This window comes from Nannobrachium achirus, assembly GCF_963921795.1.
Source record: "Nannobrachium achirus genome assembly, chromosome: 12".
NCBI lineage: Eukaryota > Metazoa > Chordata > Actinopteri > Myctophiformes > Myctophidae > Nannobrachium > Nannobrachium achirus.
The window spans coordinates 2,193,909-2,211,678 of NC_137832.1; positions in this window are offsets into that span (position 1 = coordinate 2,193,909).

The following is a 17,770-nucleotide window of genomic DNA, read 5'->3' on the forward strand; positions in this document are numbered from 1 at the left end:
CGAGTCTAAGTCCCGGCCAAGGATGGACGTCTAGACCGGGGCTTCGTTGAGGCCTCCGATAAAATAATTCATTTTATTAAATATCCCGGACATGTTCGGGATAGGCACCCTGGAATACGTCGCGCCGCCTACAATGAACATTCGGTGAACATTGGGGGGGGTCTAAACTTTATTTTAAACCATTTTCAATGGAATAAATCGTCGGAGCATCTAGCGTCTCTCGTTGGTGAGCGCTGGGCGAGCCGGGACCACCCACGTTGCTCCAAGCAGCTCAGGGTAAGTAAAATAGCAAATAAAAAATTGTTTTTGATCCCGAATATCCCGAACATGTTCGGGATAGGCACTTAACTCTTCTAGTGCCAAAACCGAATAAATTCGGTTTATTAAAACGTATTAAGGAGTGCCAAAACCGAATAAATTCTTTTTTTTTTTTTTTTTTTTTTTTAATTTTTTTTTTTAAACATTTTTTTTTGGGCCCCATCAAAACTAGTGAACATGATTTCAATCGCGATTTTGCATGTTCCAACCCCATACAACCCCATCTAACATACAGGGCAGCCATTTTTGTTTACATAACAACATAACATAATGGCTATTATCTCAAGAATGCCTGAACGGATTTCCAATCGGAATTTTTTGTTTGAAAGCTGTGAACAAACTGCACAAAACCACAACAATGCAATCCAGGATTGCATTGGATTTTTTAGAGCTCATTCTTCTCTGTTTTTTTCCCATGCATGAGGTGTGCAAGGTTTAATCGTGGCTAAATTGCCGAAAATAGATCTTCTAAAATGCTTGGTAGCCAATAGCTAACTTCAAGCTAACTTCATCCTCTTCCTGTAAATGCACAAAGGAAAGTGTTCTGGCAAGTCATGGCTCCAGGGCTTGGGCATGCATTACCAGCATATCTCTATTATTCTCTGGCCACTGGGATGCCCTCTAGTGGTGATAGGCTGGCATTAAATGAGTTAACACTAATAGTGCCTCTTAATCTGAAGGTTGCTTGGTGCCTCGGTGCCACGCCGTTTCCTCCATAGGCCGCCGCTATTATTTTGAAGGGCTGGAAGGGGGTTGTTTTTGTTTTTTTGGATTATCACTTGACGGCAACGTCATCTAGTCACATGACAGTGTGGGCCCAGAAGAGAAGATGGCTGCGCCCAGCTTTTGTGTACAGTATGGAAGAGTGGAGACCATCCTTTGTATAAGAATGACTCTTTTGGAGAAAATGAAGTTTCTTTATGGGCCTCTCAATGGATTTACTATGGAGGGTAGGGTGGATCTTAAATCACCTTTTTTAGATTTTCTTGAGTCTCACCCCCCAATTATGTTCCTATGTACAAAAAACTGCTTTGGTTAAAATTTGGTTGAATTTCAAGCATATTTAGAGGTAGCTCAATCAAGTCAAAGATTGTACATTTTATTGGTCAAAATCGAATTGCACTGCAGGCACATTTAAGTTATACATTACACATTATTCTTATACTAAGCACAGAAATTATATTTTTTAAGATTACAAATCTAAACACAAATCTGATGTTTGTCATATATGATGTCAAACCAGAATTCATGTATTGTAGGAAATAGCAAAGCAAAGAATGACAAATTGCTATTTTTCATTTAACGTGCAGAATGACTTGTCTTTATTGCCCACTCTTCAATCATACTCACAACACACAACAAGCACACAGCCCCACTTCCTTGTTTACCTCCAAACCCCCGAAAGTCACTGATTGATATATTATTATTAAACAACAACACCTTCTTATTCCCATATGAGATACAATAATCCATCACACAGAAATAAGACAGGAGAGTGATCAGAGTGAGAATGGTATGTTTACTATGGAGAGAGAGTATTCAAGACAGGTACAGTACAGAATAATCAATGGTTCGTGCTCTCTCTGACAAATTATGTTTTGACATGAGTATAAGTATGGTCATTTCATCAGTCAGTGGATGACGTTTCAACAGTTAATAGGATATGTTTCTTGTCCACACATCACAAGACTAAGAGTCCACAGGGTTCCTGGGGGGAGAGGTGTCCTTGCTGGTGTCTAGATGACACCAAATGTTCCAGGCCGAGCCTTAGAATACCAAAACAATTCTCATTGTTTTCGGAACAGGCTCCATGGCAGTAGATAAGGTCTGATTTCTACCAGACGGAGACCTTGTGGGTACTGTAGTGTACATGACCTTATATGACATAGTCACTGTGCCATCAATATGTATTGATAAAAAGATGATATGAACCATAACAAAATACCTATCAATATCCACCGGCTGGTTAATATTGATCTTTTTATCAAATAGATCAACAAAAGAAAACAAAATAGGCAAACAGTGGGATGAAAGATGGTTAGGGTTAGGGTTAGGGTTAAAACATTTCTTCAATAGTAAAAGGACTGTAATTATCGTTAGGGTTAGAGTTGACATGACATTAATGACAAAAATGTTATCATGTTTACACATAAATGAAATAACCCCTTGTAATCAGATTGATACGTCAAGATTAGTTGATCAGTCTTCCCCTGCAACCTGTCAGGACAGAATAAAAATAAAAAGGGGTCCATAAGTCCATAAGTCCTCGATATGATGAGGGCTAGAGACAGAGCAAAGTCCAGGGATCGAGTTGAGGTTTTGTTGGAGATGGGTTGTAGATGGGCGGAGACGGGTCGGAGATGGGTTGTAGAAGGGCGGAGACGGGTCGGAGATGGGCGGAGACGGGTCGAAGAGTGGAAGAGGGTTCTTTAGGTGGGTTTCAGACAGCTCCTATGGACAGAAGCTTGCGGCAGTTCACTAATATCGATACAATGGATTCTTCAGTCATAATTATAGCGGCTTAATTCTTCGACAGTGCGATTTCAGAATACTCACAGGCCCGGGAGGCTGCAATAGCCCCCCGCTGTGATGATGGCGCGTTCGCACTGCCCTCTGGCCTCTGGTGGTTCCTTGGCACCGCCTGGCGTCCATCGGGCCTAGAGGATGACAGTGCTTGGCGGCAGATCACTTGTATTTCAACAATTTACAATCATAATTTCTCCACCTAAATGTTTTTCTTCACAGTGCATTTCCGTTACCCACCGCCACCTAGAGCATAGCTCTGGTCCTGCGGTTGATTGGCTCGTGCACTGGTGACCCATCGTCTGTTGGTGGTGCCCCTTTTCACTCTCCGCCCTCTGTATTTTTTCCTCCGCTGTGGTGTTGTCATGGTTAGCCCTTATAGGTGTTGAGTGGCTGTAAGCCGTTCTGATAGTCTGTTTGTGTTGGGCAGAAGGATTAATGCACACAACACAAACATACTCAAAACATACAAAGTTTTAAAATCAAAAGTTTCAAAATCAAAATTAAACGTTAAACAATGAAAATCAAAGCCTAATCCAAACAATCAAGCATACTCCCCCCTCTTGACACAAGGTGTGGCAAGAAAAAATGTTGTTGATGTTTGGGGCTAAATGGATAAAATAATAAAAAAAATAAAAATACATTTTTAAACCACAGATTTATAATCTGTTCACAGTTCTTCAATTATTCAAAACTTTCAAAAAAAAATCAAAAATGACTTAAAATCATAAGATAGTTACATCTTCAGTCAGTGTCAAATGTTTCTTAGTAGGCCTACCAGTAAGACACCCAAAGAGGACCTTGGCTTAATCAGCCATCCTTCTCAGGAAGGATTGTGGGTAATCGAGTCTTTTTAAAATGTTTCATAACAGTACCAGAATGGAACATCAACAAAATACTTTAGACAGTAAACAATCAGAATGTTGATGAAATCAGTTGAAAGGAAGACAAAACATCTAACACTTTCTCACACATAACCCGCCATGGCCATGGCACCGTCACACGCACGCTCACGCACGCAGAGGCAGAGAGGGAGTAAAGTGTCCGAGCCTCTTCTGTAACATAGGCACTGTATGAACAGGGCCCCTTTGACATCAGAACACAGACAGAAGGTTTAAATACAAATAAAAGATAATAATAACAAAATAAATAAAATATAATTAAATGGACACCAGCCCCTAGGGAAGCAAAAAACAAAATGAACGGCTCCACCGGACATGGTGCCCCTTTCTCAACAAGACAGGAGGACAGAGAAAAACGGACAAAATCAAATGTAAATAAAACATGAGGTCAAATCCGTCCAGTCCAACCAAAATAAATAAACCTGTCATAAACCTGGAAAAACAAAACAAAATTAAATGAACAGTTGACATGAATTTATATAGTTACTGTAAGACATGATGTAATATCATGTCAAGTGGTCACCTCATGGGCTGGGTTGACCTTAATCAGTGGACAGAACACAACTGAGTTGTTGACATGATGGTGAATCTTGTTGTTGACAGCTCTTGCCGTCACCCCATGAGGATAAAGATTGTTTACTGAAATATGGTTTACCAGTGAAATATCAGACACTTGTTGCAGTGTCAAGGCTGTCGGAATCACAATGTTAGAATACCAGGATGTGTTATTAAGGAACATAGAGTGGCAAACATCCCTTTTAGGAGAAACACATAGAAACAGATTCACACAATAAGACCCATTTTGAGAGAAACAGTATGTAACAAGTCACTTGAAGTTTATAACGATCCCCACAGTTTCTCCAAATAAAATAAAACATAGGCAGAGCTAGCGCAAGCAGCAAGCGTTAAGCAGCAAGCCTAAATGCGAGCCAGCGACTCACACATACCGTACAGTACTGCACGGCCGGACAAACACACATGCACCACTGCTCATGTTCATACTGGGTTTGATTTTTCCCTTTTCTTTCACAAGGTTATCACCAGGGGAGAAAAATAGGATTAAAACACACATACATACAGTACATGTATCCATGTAGACAATTTCTCATACATTTACACACATGGGTCAGTCAGTTTAGAGGTCATCATTCAGAAGGGGGCTTCTTAGTTCTCAACACCTCAGCTGGCCTGAGATGGAATTAAAAATAATAATAAGACTAAAACAAAGACATGTAAGCATAAAGCATGAAGATTTCCGTCAGAACGTTCTGTTCTGGAACATAAAGGAAATCTACCAATTAAAATAACCACGCTATTTCTTATGTGATTAAGTAGCTGGAAACAGCTATTATTAATAAAATAACCACGCGATTTGTTATGTGATTAAGTGGCTGGGTTATGCACTGGCCAAGAGATTCTCCCTTCAGAACAATTGCTTTTGTTCTGGGTACACTAAACGAAATCTTGTAAAGATTTCCTTCAGGACAGAAATAACTTTCGTCCTGGCAACACTAAACTGGAGTCTCGTGCTAAATAACACCAACTAATAATATGGACAAGCATGAATCTGTGACCAACAGTCTGCTATGTCCTCAGAACAGGAAACCGCAGTCCCTATTCTGTTACTCAAACGTGCAACGAAAAGCGATAAAACAATAGACTACAAAACATTAAACAATAAAAACGCAGCTGTGTTAAGAGCTAGCTAGACTCTTAAGACAGCAGGTATAAATCTTTAAGTACTGGACACCTCTGTGATTTACAGTCCAAAAAGGCATGAATAGCCTACAATGAAAACTGAGAAATAGATTTAGAAAGTTAAGGTGTACAAAACCAACTTCAAAGACTTAAGAAGAATAACGCGACCGATTTAATGTCTGTTTTTAACAGGGCCGCAGATAAAAAGTAATTTGTAAGGCAAACCGGAACGACGAAACAACGGAATTTGGAACACATTATTTAGGACACAGGGGCCTCATGGACAAGGTTAAATCATGGATGAAAAAAAATATGATTTATAACAACTTAAGCAAGTTTTTGTCTCATAACTATCGAAGGAAACTGTAATGAGAGACATACCGGTTTTCTTTAGGGGACACGGGCCTGCCTGGAGTGGTGAGAGCAGAGAGACGTTTGTTATGGAACTGTGTTCTTTTATAATGTAAACAAGGCAAAGACTGCCTGTGATTCAGTGATGAAAGTAATTGAGTACATTTACTTGGGTTCTGTAATCAAGTATGGTTTTGAGGTATATTCTTTGTTTTCTGAGTAGTTCCAAGTTTCAGTATTTTTATTTCTTTTTATTTTAAGACAAATATTGGACTGTTATTTCCTCTAGAATCATGGGGTAACAGTAATTATTAGACTTTAAGACTACTATTTGAGCTTGTAGAGCTGTTATTTTCTTTCTCAGGGAGAGAGAGAAAGACAGGAAGTAACAATATTGATTTATTTTAGGTTAATTGAGAGACAGAGAGCATATTAGAGAAAGAGAAGAGTATAAATGTTGAATTGTATAAATTCAACATTTATACAAGTTTTTTTTGTCTCTGAGCAGTGTGTGAGTTGTATTAGGGTACCTGGGTGGTGTCCTGGTTGGCTCTGCTGTCGGCTTGACCCTTTGCCAATTTGAGTGACATGTATGATAAAACAGTGAGCTCACGTGCCATGGTGGGGAGCAAAAAAATCCTGGGGGTTCCACCGACAGCAGGTCCAATCGTCCAATCGGTCCACTCCTTGAGAAAGTGGAGAAGGAGACATTTTAGTTCTGTCTTAACTTTACTTGTCAGATTATAAACATTTGAATATTATTAGAGGCCTTCATGCCAGTTATTTTACCAGAACAGAAATGGTCAAAATACGGTCTAAAAAATAACATATAGCTTCTGACTCCCTCACTCTGCTTCGCGACGGCATGCGAGGGGGTGAGAGGCGCAGAGTAAACGGAGCGAATTCGGTACCAAAACAGACAGATAACAAAATAATACTGGACAATTATTGATAAAAATAACATCAACCGTGACCACCGGCGGCTATGTCCAAATTCTTTAGAACCAGGCAAACCCTCTGATTCTGGTAAACAATGTGCAACAAAAAGCAACAAAAAGGTACCGAGAGAAAAAAATAGTTTCTGTGAAGTTTGAAAATCACAGAAATAGCGACCGATAAAATGACCATCTACTGTTATCCAAACGCAGATAAGGGTTAATTTACGACGCGTGTCAAACCAAAACATAATTAGGAGATTTCCGGCTCCTCGACGGAGGGAGAACAATAATTCATCATTAATTCAAAATTCAAAGACACGACACATAATGTTACAGGGGCCAACCGTAAACTATAAAGGATTAATAAGTAATTACAAATGTTATAATTTAAAAGAATGTTATAATGAATGGTGTCTCCTGTCCTACTGTATTTCCCCTATGTTGGGCTGGCGGGGACAATAGCCTATGATAGGATGTGTCCGAGCAATTTATGTGTTAAAACAAGTGAAGGTAAAATAGACTGAGCGATACTAAAACATTATTTAGCCTTGTCCGACTCCCTGAAATATCAAAAATCAAAACAATAATTCAAACTGAGAAGCGACTCATCGCGCACAGATAACTGAAGAAAACAGTATACTTATCTTAAAATATTATTCCGGTCACCAGTGGTGCATAAAGATCCGTCCTCGGACCGTGGAGCATGCAATCAGAAAACCATGTGTCCAGCGGTCCAGTGGCGGATGTCCAAGCAGGGAATGTTATAAAATAAATTGTACTGTTGTCAAAATAATAACCTTGTCTGAAAACACAGTAAACTTCCAAACTCACAGCTGGTTCTTTTATACGTGTTGTAAAACCGACCCACCGGGGGAGAGAAAGTGCACCCACGGTCACTTGTCCATCCATCGGTCGGCCAAGATTACATCTGTATGCGGCGACGTAGGACCATTTTGATTGATATATTATTATTAAACAACAACACCTTCTTATTCCCATATGAGATACAATAATCCATCACACAGAAATAAGACAGGAGAGTGATCAGAGTGAGAATGGTATGTTTACTATGGAGAGAGAGTATTCAAGACAGGTACAGTACAGAATAATCAATGGTTCGTGCTCTCTCTGACAAATTATGTTTTGACATGAGTATAAGTATGGTCATTTCATCAGTCAGTGGATGACGTTTCAACAGTTAATAGGATATGTTTCTTGTCCACACATCACAAGACTAAGAGTCCACAGGGTTCCTGGGGGGAGAGGTGTCCTTGCTGGTGTCTAGATGACACCAAATGTTCCAGGCCGAGCCTTAGAATACCAAAACAATTCTCATTGTTTTCGGAACAGGCTCCATGGCAGTAGATAAGGTCTGATTTCTACCAGACGGAGACCTTGTGGGTACTGTAGTGTACATGACCTTATATGACATAGTCACTGTGCCATCAATATGTATTGATAAAAAGATGATATGAACCATAACAAAATACCTATCAGTCACTGCAGTATAGTAATTCAGTAGTTACTGATCAATTAAAGTTTGTTCACGGCTATCGGGATACTTGTGTCGATGGTTCTGCACAATTTGCAGCAAGTACTGGAGTTGGGACTCATCTTTAGTAATGAGACCACAATATTCTTGTATTAGGGCAACCCCACGCTCTGCATGATCATTGACAACATTCATCGCCTTCACTACAGCCAGAGCTTCTTGGTAGTCCTCCCTGGGCTCCCACTCATCGGGATCAACGTCAAGGAAGTCATCTGGGAGATCCATCATTTTGAAAAGCACCTTGGATTTGGGAGAGACAAAATCTTCAATGTTCTTCCTTGTGTAGTGATACGCGGAAGCGGGGATTGAACCCGGGACTTGCCAGTCCAACACACAACCAGTCGTGCTAATAGGGCTGAGCCCGATTAGCAGGGCTGTTGTCGCTGGTTCATGGCTGGTACTAATTGTGGGGGCTACACTCCAAGGTCAACAGTAATTCTCTTCATATGCCCCTGTTCATCATCTTCTTTTCCATCTTTCATGGCTCTAACCATCAGCCTCTTCATTTGCGCACTCACTTGACTGTCAAACAATGCAAGCCCGACGATCTCTGGAGCGGATGTTTCATGGCCAATTCAAACTGACCCACAGGGAAGAAAAAGCATTCATGGATTTGTGCATTTTTGCAGTTTGCATTTATGTAAAGGCATGGATGATGGCAACTGTTGCTGTCAGCGCTCCACTAAATGACTTGCATCCGCTCCAGAGATCGTCGGACTTACATTGTTTGACAGTCAAGTGAGTGCGCAAACGAAGAGCCATGAAAGATGGAAATGAAGATGATGAACAGGGGCATATGAAGAGAATTACTGTTGACCTTGGAACAATTGCAAGGAAGAACATTGAAGATTTTGTGTCTCCCAAATCCAAGGTGCTTTTCAAAATGACGGATCTCCCAGATGACATCCTTGACGTTGATCCCGATGAGTGGGAGCCCAGGGAGGACTACTAAGAAGCTCTGGCTGTAGTGAAGACGATGAATGTTGTCAATGATCATGCAGAGCGTGGGGTTGCCCTAATACAAGAATATTGTGGTCTCATTACTAAAGATGAGTCCCAACTCCAGTACTTTTGTGCAGAATTGTGCAGAACCATCGGCACAAGTATCCCGATAGCCGTAAACAAACTTTAATTGATCAGTAACTACTGAATTACTATACTGCAGTGACTTTCGGGGGTTTTGGGGGTAAACAAGGAAGTTGGGCTGTGTGCTTGTTGTGTGTTGTGAATATGATTGAAGAGTGGGCAATAAAGACATGTCATTCTGCACGTTAAATGAAAAATAGCAATTTGTCATTCTTTGCTTTGCTATTTCCTACAATACATTAATTCTGGTTTGACATATGACAAACATGTAATCAGATTTGTGTTTAGATTTGTAAGCTTAAAAAATATAATTTCTGTGCTTAGTATAAGAATAATGTGTAATGTATAACTTAAATGTGCCTGCAGTGCAATTCGATTTTGACCATAAAATGTACAATCTTTGACTTGATTGAGCTACCTCTAAATATGCTTGAAATGCAACCACATTTTAACCAAAGCAGTTTTTTGTACATAGGAACATAATTGGGGGGTGAGACTAAAGAAAATCAAAAAAAGGTGATTTAAGATCCACCCTAATGGAGGGCGTTCACTTCGCGTGCACGCCCGACGTGCGTTGTAAACAAATCGCGGACATTACCGATGCGGGCGGGACCGGAGCGCCGTACAGTAAGTAATAATACCTTTACTGTATATACAGTAAGATTGACAGTCCTCACCGTCAACGGCGCCATGGTATTAACCCTTTCAATGACGGTGAGCGCCGTCAACAGCAGCAGAACAGTTAAAGGGTTAAAGGTCAAGGATGTTCACGATCACAACACCAGAGGCAGCTCCACTAATCATCATCAACGTAGATTTAACACTAAACAAGGCTCTAACTCGTTCTCCTGCTACACCATCAACATGTGGAACGCCCTTCCACAAGCCCTAAAGGAGAGCAAATCCCTAGCCTCCTTCAAAATTGGTATGAAAAGTCACCTTCAGAGAAGTTCAGACAGCTGCTACCCGTGACTTGTAAATAGACTAAGCCCCCATGCCCCCCCCCCCTTTTCTTTTTTTTCTGCCTTTGTATTTGATGTTATGCTTTTGAAACTGATATTATCCTAGATAAAGTATGTTCTATCCGTCTGTCTTTCAATGTTACTAGCCCTTACCCGTTCAAAGATATGAGCTCCAAAATGATGTGCAGTGTGTGGATTATGGGATGTGCACTGTGCATACAGTATATGAGGGATGGAAAGTAACTTTAACTGGTGCTTGCATGATAATATGTAGGAGCATCAATGTAAGAAATACCCGTTTCGTTTAATGGCTACCCCCCCCCCCCATCCCCCCCCCCCCCCCAGCCCCCCCCCTCCCCCCAGCCCACCCACCCACCCACCCGCCTGCGCACACACCCGCCTGCCTGCACACACAAACACACACACACACACACACACACACACACACACACACACACACACACACACACACACACACACACACAGAGAGCTGGTTAAACATGTTGCCTCATGCTAGATGCAGAATAGATGTGCCTCATGCTAGATGCAGAATAGATAGTAGATACACCATAAAAATGCTAATATACAGTATATGATTTGTGAAAGTGACAAACGGGCTTCACAGTTATGTTAGGTGTGTTCATATGCTAATGGTGATGCGATTTCAGATCAATTGCTCCAGCCACTGAGGAGAAACGCTGTGACAGACACTCAGACACTCAGACATTCGCAAAATTATAGTATAGATATGAGATACTTAAAGTGTGGTTCCTGTGGAAATAAGCCTCTGCTTTCTAGGATCTCCTTTTAGTTGACCTTGTACCAGTGATTTGTAAACTTCTAATAAATTCTTCAATCAATCAATCAATAGTGTCAGTCGTGTTCCATGTGAGTAACAGTCAGTAGTGTCAGTCGTGTTCCAGTCAGTCGTGTCAGTAGCATGAGGTTATAAAAAGTATGTTCCATTAGAGAAATTGGCTGCAATCACTCAATGAAATACAATTATTGATTAGAGACTCCTCCATCCCCCTCCCCCTCCACCTCCACCCCCAACACACACACACACACACACACACACGCACGAGCGCGCGAGCACACCTCCTCCCCCTACTCCATCCTCGTCCCGACTGCACTCTCTCTGCTCTCATGCGTGCACGCACGATCTGTCTATCCTGATTCTCTCTGCTTTATATACCCAGTCACCCCCCCCCCCCCCCCCCCCCCCCTCTCTCTCTCTCTCTCTCTCTCTCTCTCTCTCTCTCTCTCTCTCTCTCTCTCTCTCTCTCTCTGAACTACCGCAGAGAGAGTCAGAGAGCATCAGACACAGACTGGCTGCACATCGGGAGAGAAAGAAAGAAAGAAGAAATAAATAAAGATTAAAAGCCTCGCACCGCTCCTTGCCTTCAGACTGATCAGTGTGGATCCATTGAAACATCCTCAGTATAATTAATAAACATAACAAACATTATGGATAATAAGCTTCATCAGCCCAACGCAGTGCGCAGCATCTCTCCCTGAAACACCACCACGGTGAGTAGACTTCTGTTAGCTTTACCTGGAAAAACTAAAGCAAATACAATGTTTTAGTCAGAGCAGACAGTAAAGTATGTAGGCTAGTGTTATGGTTTATAGCTTACACTGTACTAAAGTAGAAAGTCTAGCCTACATTTTTAAATCATGTTCTCATGAAAAGTCAACGCGCAGCAGAGCTGATGTCTCATTATTTATTCATGAGCCGTGAGTCTAAAAGTTGGAATGCTTTCCACAATGCTGTTGGTTCTCAATGTGGGGTCCGGGGACCATCAGGGGTCCGGGGACCACTATAGGGGTCCGGGGAGGACCCTTATTAAGGGGTCCCATGACATGAACATGTTGTATCAAAAGCAGGTCTGTTTTATCCCCTAGCTCTGCCAGGTAAAGCTCCACATTTTAACTTTTTTTTTCCATACCAACCAGAGTGTTGGTGAAAATAGCAGATCTACAAGCTCACAACATTCCCTGGTGACATGCTGTGTCCAAAACGGTTAGTTTTCAGGATACAAATTCAAAATGATAAAAAATTGCAGATCTACAAGATCAAAACAAGCACTTTGCCTCCAGCTTGCATATATGCCTTTTGTGTGCTGCTGTATCATTAATTTAGGAAAAAAACACTGAACGTATGCATATTAGAGAATTATTTATACAATATATATAGTTTATACTGTAATTACTGTATATAGTTTATAGTTTAAAATAATAATATTAATAATAAAGGAAGGGTTTATCCACCAGACATGTTTAAATCAAACCTAGCGCTTCTGCCTATACAGTTAAGCTGTAGTTGTCCTGTGTGTGTGTGTGTGTGTGTGTGTGTGTGTGTGTGTGTGTGTGTGTGTGTGTGTGTGTGTGTGTGTGTGCGTGCGTGTGTGTGCATGATGATGATGGAGTCATTCATTGTATGGTCTCTGCAAACAGAGCAGAGCCTCAGGCATATAGAGCACTCTATGTACTACACTAACTCACCACTAGGGGAAATATACTGTATAATAGAACACTCTATGTACTACGCTGACTCACCACTAGGAGCACATAGAGCACTCCACTCTGTGTACTACACTAACCCACCACTAGGGGGAATATACTGTATATAGAGCACTCCATGTACTACTAACCCACCACTAGGAGCACACTCTACAGCCATGTAGCATTAACTCCACTAACCACCACATAAAGCACTCTACAGCACAGATATAAAAAGCTAGATACCTCATCCGCCGCTGCAGTCCATTGGTGTGACTGGTAAATCAGGACTGGTGGAACTGTGGAAGGCACTCTGCCCAGTGCAGTGGAAAGAGGGAGTCCCGCATCTGATTGGCCTACCGAGCATCCCATTCTGTGACGCACATGGAAGCGTCCTTCAGAATTCAGGAAGCCTGTCAGTCCTCTTTTACCAACGCCCCACACCGGAGGAGGTGTCTACCTTTTTATGTCTATGCTCTACAGCATAGGTTTTCAGTTAGGTATTGCAGTGGCCATGCATTCCAAAAAATAAAATAAAAATAATAAAAAAATGTACACAATATTGGTGGTCCACAGGTTGCTCTTAGTCAGGATGGTGGTCCCTGGGTCATACTCAGAATCATAGACTGTAAAGAATATGGACAGTGGACAGTGGCGGCTTTACGTATATACAGTATAAGAGCCTAAACAAACACACATGTATTTATCTTTATTTTTGCTAGGCTCCAAAAGCCTATACGTACAGCCAAATATCGTGTGCTGCATTGCAAAATCCACTATTCTGTTAAACAACCAAAAAAGAAAAAAAGCCTAGTGTATCACTGTTCAATCAGTACAATTCAAGTATCGCATCACAAGTGTTAAGTCACATTAAATAAATGGTAATACCATCAACAAAAGGAGTGATGTATAGGCCAGGCTATAGGCTGCACACAATGGAGATACTGAACATTTCTGGCACATTTTATTTTTCTCCTAACTTATCATGAAGGACTTCTAGTGGGCAGGAATCTTTTTTTCACCAATGTCACAGATTTGAACAAAGATAATTGTATTTGATGACTGAAAAAAAATGTTTTGGCTGAGCATTTCTTGGGGGTGCTAGGGGGGTGCTATGGGCTTCTTTGGAGGTGCTAAAGCACCTGCAAGCACCCCCCTGGCGCCGCCTATGACAGTGGAAAGCCATTGGTTTCTATGCTGCGCAAATGAAGCTTTTTTGTCCGTTGTATGGTGCCACACGAAGAAGAATCATCACAAGCCTATGATCACAAGCCCCTCCTACAGCATACCCTGCTATAACATCAATTATAACATAAATTGGACCATATTTTCACAAAACGCATATCATGGTGATTGATGAGTGGACCAATAATATTACATTATATCAGAGTTGATGGGTGAGCATTACATTATATCAGAATGTATGGGAGGCCCACTAACCCACTATTCACTAGTTATTTAATTAGTCGTTTATTTATGTCACTGTGCTCCTCATTTATATTCATTTATTTGTGGCTATCTACTATTCAACTCTTTACACAGAATCCCCCCCCCCCCCCTGCTCAGTAATCAGATGGAATTAATCACAGCTGTGTCTCTCTGTGCTCTGTCCAGAGCTGAGCAGTTTGTTTACTTCTGGCGTGGATCGTTTTTGATACCTGGATGTCACACATTTGGATATTTTCACGTGGAGGGAGGTATGGAGGTGTTGCTAATATTTTTGAGCGGTAGGCTACTCCAACATCTTGAATTTGTCAAATAAAAATAAATTAAATTAAATAAACCAATGCTCAAGAGTACAAATAGACCGTTGCGCTGCAACGCGCTGTGAGCTTCGAGGTCGGCTATTTTCGGTGCTTGATACCACACTAATTTCTTGAATGCTGCCTTAAGGTATGGCATGGAAAGAGGGTCATTTGCATTTCTTTCACGATCGTAAAAACTGCATTTATGGTCTGGAGAGGGCGCTCAAGCCCCCTTTGATGTCTATGTGTGCAAGTGCATCTGGCCTAGATGTGGCCTACATCTGGCCTAGATGTGGCCTACATCTGGTCTAGATGTGGCCTACATCTGGCCTAGATATGGTCTACATCTGGCCTAGATATGGCCTACATCTGGCCTAGATATGGCCTACATCTGGACTAGATATGGCCTGCATCTGGCCTAGACATGGCCTACATCTGGACTAGATATGGCCTACATCTGGCCTAGATATGGTCTACATCTGGCACTAGATATGGCCTACATCTGGACTAGATGTGGCCTACATCTGGCCTAAATGTGGCCTACATCTGGCCTAGATGTGGCCTACATCTGGTCTAGATGTGGCCTACATCTGGTCTAGATATGGCCTACATCTGGCCTACATCTTGGCTCAAACGGCTCAAAGTGTGTTGCATGCCCAGGGTCACATTGGCCAAGCTACGCAGGATGGGGAATACGTTCTTTGTATGAATTCCTCCGCTTAAATCTGCCCTGAAAGAATGAATCAGACTTGTCTTTTATTTGCACCAACATGGTGGAAGAGTTGGAACAAGATGAAACATCTACAGTAGGTGTGCTGAGGTTGAGCGACCGGGGAGACGCTTATCACCGCCACTCAGTGACGTCATTCTGTAGAAATCCACTCGCCCGATGGGAGGGAGGGAGGGAGGGAGTACGTAGACCACTTAGGCATTTCTCAAGCTTCGTAGGCCGCCTGTGACCCCCCCAAAATAATCATATTAGAACTGGGGACCCCCACCCTGACAACAAGCGTGTGGAAAGTATTGGTGTGTATTTAGTTTGACTCTGTTCCACGGCTGATTATTGTGAAAATAGCCGATCTACAAGCTTGTTATATTATTTGACAATTTGGCCAATGCTTGACAAGTTTTTGTATAGTACTGTATAGTTTGATTACTTTTGATGCAGTAAAGGTCTTTTATCATTTCATTTCAGATTAAGATTATTACGTCCTTAAACTGTAACTGTAACCCTGGGGGTCCCGACCACACTGCCATCGGTTCATTTAATTTAATTTAATGTGATACATTCAAGATACAATTCACCAAGGTTTTACTGAAAAGGTTGAACAGTGTGGTTATACTAAGGTTTTAGAGCAGAGGTGCAGTGACGCTGTGGTTTTACTTATAGAGATGTGTTTCATTCTATAGAGATGAGAATGAGTCGCTGCATGTGTTTTAATGACTGAAGGTGGAGGCAGTGGAACGACGTAGAACCATGTGTACTGCAGCTATATGTATGAACAGTGCAGTGAGTATCTGTATGTACGTAGCTTCATGATGAATGTTCACTACAGTGAGTATACAGTACGTACACGTAGCGTCCGGGTAGCTCAGCCGGTAGAGCTCTCACATTTGGACCTCAAGGTCATGGGTTCGATCCCAGGCATCACCAACTCTGTGAATGAGTAGCACGACTTGGTTACAGCAAGTCGTGCAGGAAATACTGGGAGCCGATGGTAGGTGTGGCGCTCCGCCTCAGCAATCCATCTCCCAGAGGTCTAGCATATTTTAACGGGACAGACTTTGTTACTCTCTGATACCGACAATAAGCCACTCCCAACCTATCTGTACGCAGCTTTGCCTTTTATCCTATTTTTTGCCTTTTTGTAAAGTCTTGAACTTTCTTTCCTGTGAAGCACATTGAACTGAACTCGTCTTAATTGTGCTATAAAAGTAAATCTTGATTGATTGGTAGACTGCAGTGAATGAACACTGCATACGTAGCTTCATGATGCATGAACACTGCAGTGGATGTACAGTAACGTATGTACTGTATATGTGACGTATATGCACACAGCAGTGGTTGTGCGGTAATATAGGCCTATATGTGTGACGTATGCACACAGCGTCGTGGTGTGGTCTTACGGCAGTGGTGGAAAACTTACTCACATATTTTACTCTAAAAGTATCAATACTGCAATATAGAAATACTCTGTTACAAGTACAAGTGTGGAATTCAAAAGGTACTTGAGTAAAAGTATGAAAGCATTGTCATCACATTGTACTTAAAGTACCAAAAGTAAAAGTACAACATGTTTGAAAATAGCAGATCTACAAGCTCACACCGCGCTGTGAGCTTGTGGATCGGTTCTTTTCAAATAGCCAAGGTATAAAATAGAGCTAAAGTGGTTAATTTAGGTTTTATAATATTATAATTTATATCTGCAAAGTAACTAGTAACTAAAGTTTTCAAATAATTGTAGTGGAGTTAAAGTACAATATTTGGATCCGAGATGTAGCGGAGTAGAAGTAAAAGTACAGAAAATTGGAAATACTCAAATAAAGTACAAATACCTCAAAATTGTACTTGAGTACAGTACTTAAGTAAATGTACTTAGTTACTTTACACCACTGTCGTACGGTAATATAGGCCTATCTGTACATAACCCTGAACATTGTTGAGAGAGGAGGGGTTGTTGGTGCAGGAGGTCTGTGAGCTTTGTATTTTATTTTGTAAATATGATTATTATTTCACGTGACTATATTGTGCTTTATTTAGACAGCGTAGGGTGCCACAGACACCTGTTCTGTATATATAGGCTACATTAGATATTATGATAATGATGATGATGTACAGTAGGCCATACATGGGCAACTGGCGGCCCGGGGGCCACATGCGGCCCCCACCTTCACTTAATGCGGCCCGCAGGTTAATACCGGAATACTGAAATATTATTGATTTCAGCTGTTGCAATTCCAAAGTCCAAACATGACCTGCTTTAATTCTGTCAGTCTATATTAGTAGCTTAATGACTAGTATAGTACTGTAGTATTACATTTTTTTTTATGTCCAATGTATTTGTATTTAAGTTCATAAAGTTAACATGGCTATATAACTAAATGTGTTTGAAAAAAAAAAGTACATTTCAGGATTCCAATAAAAAAATTAAAAAGAATTATTCAGGATTCCAATTCAAAAGAATCAAAAATA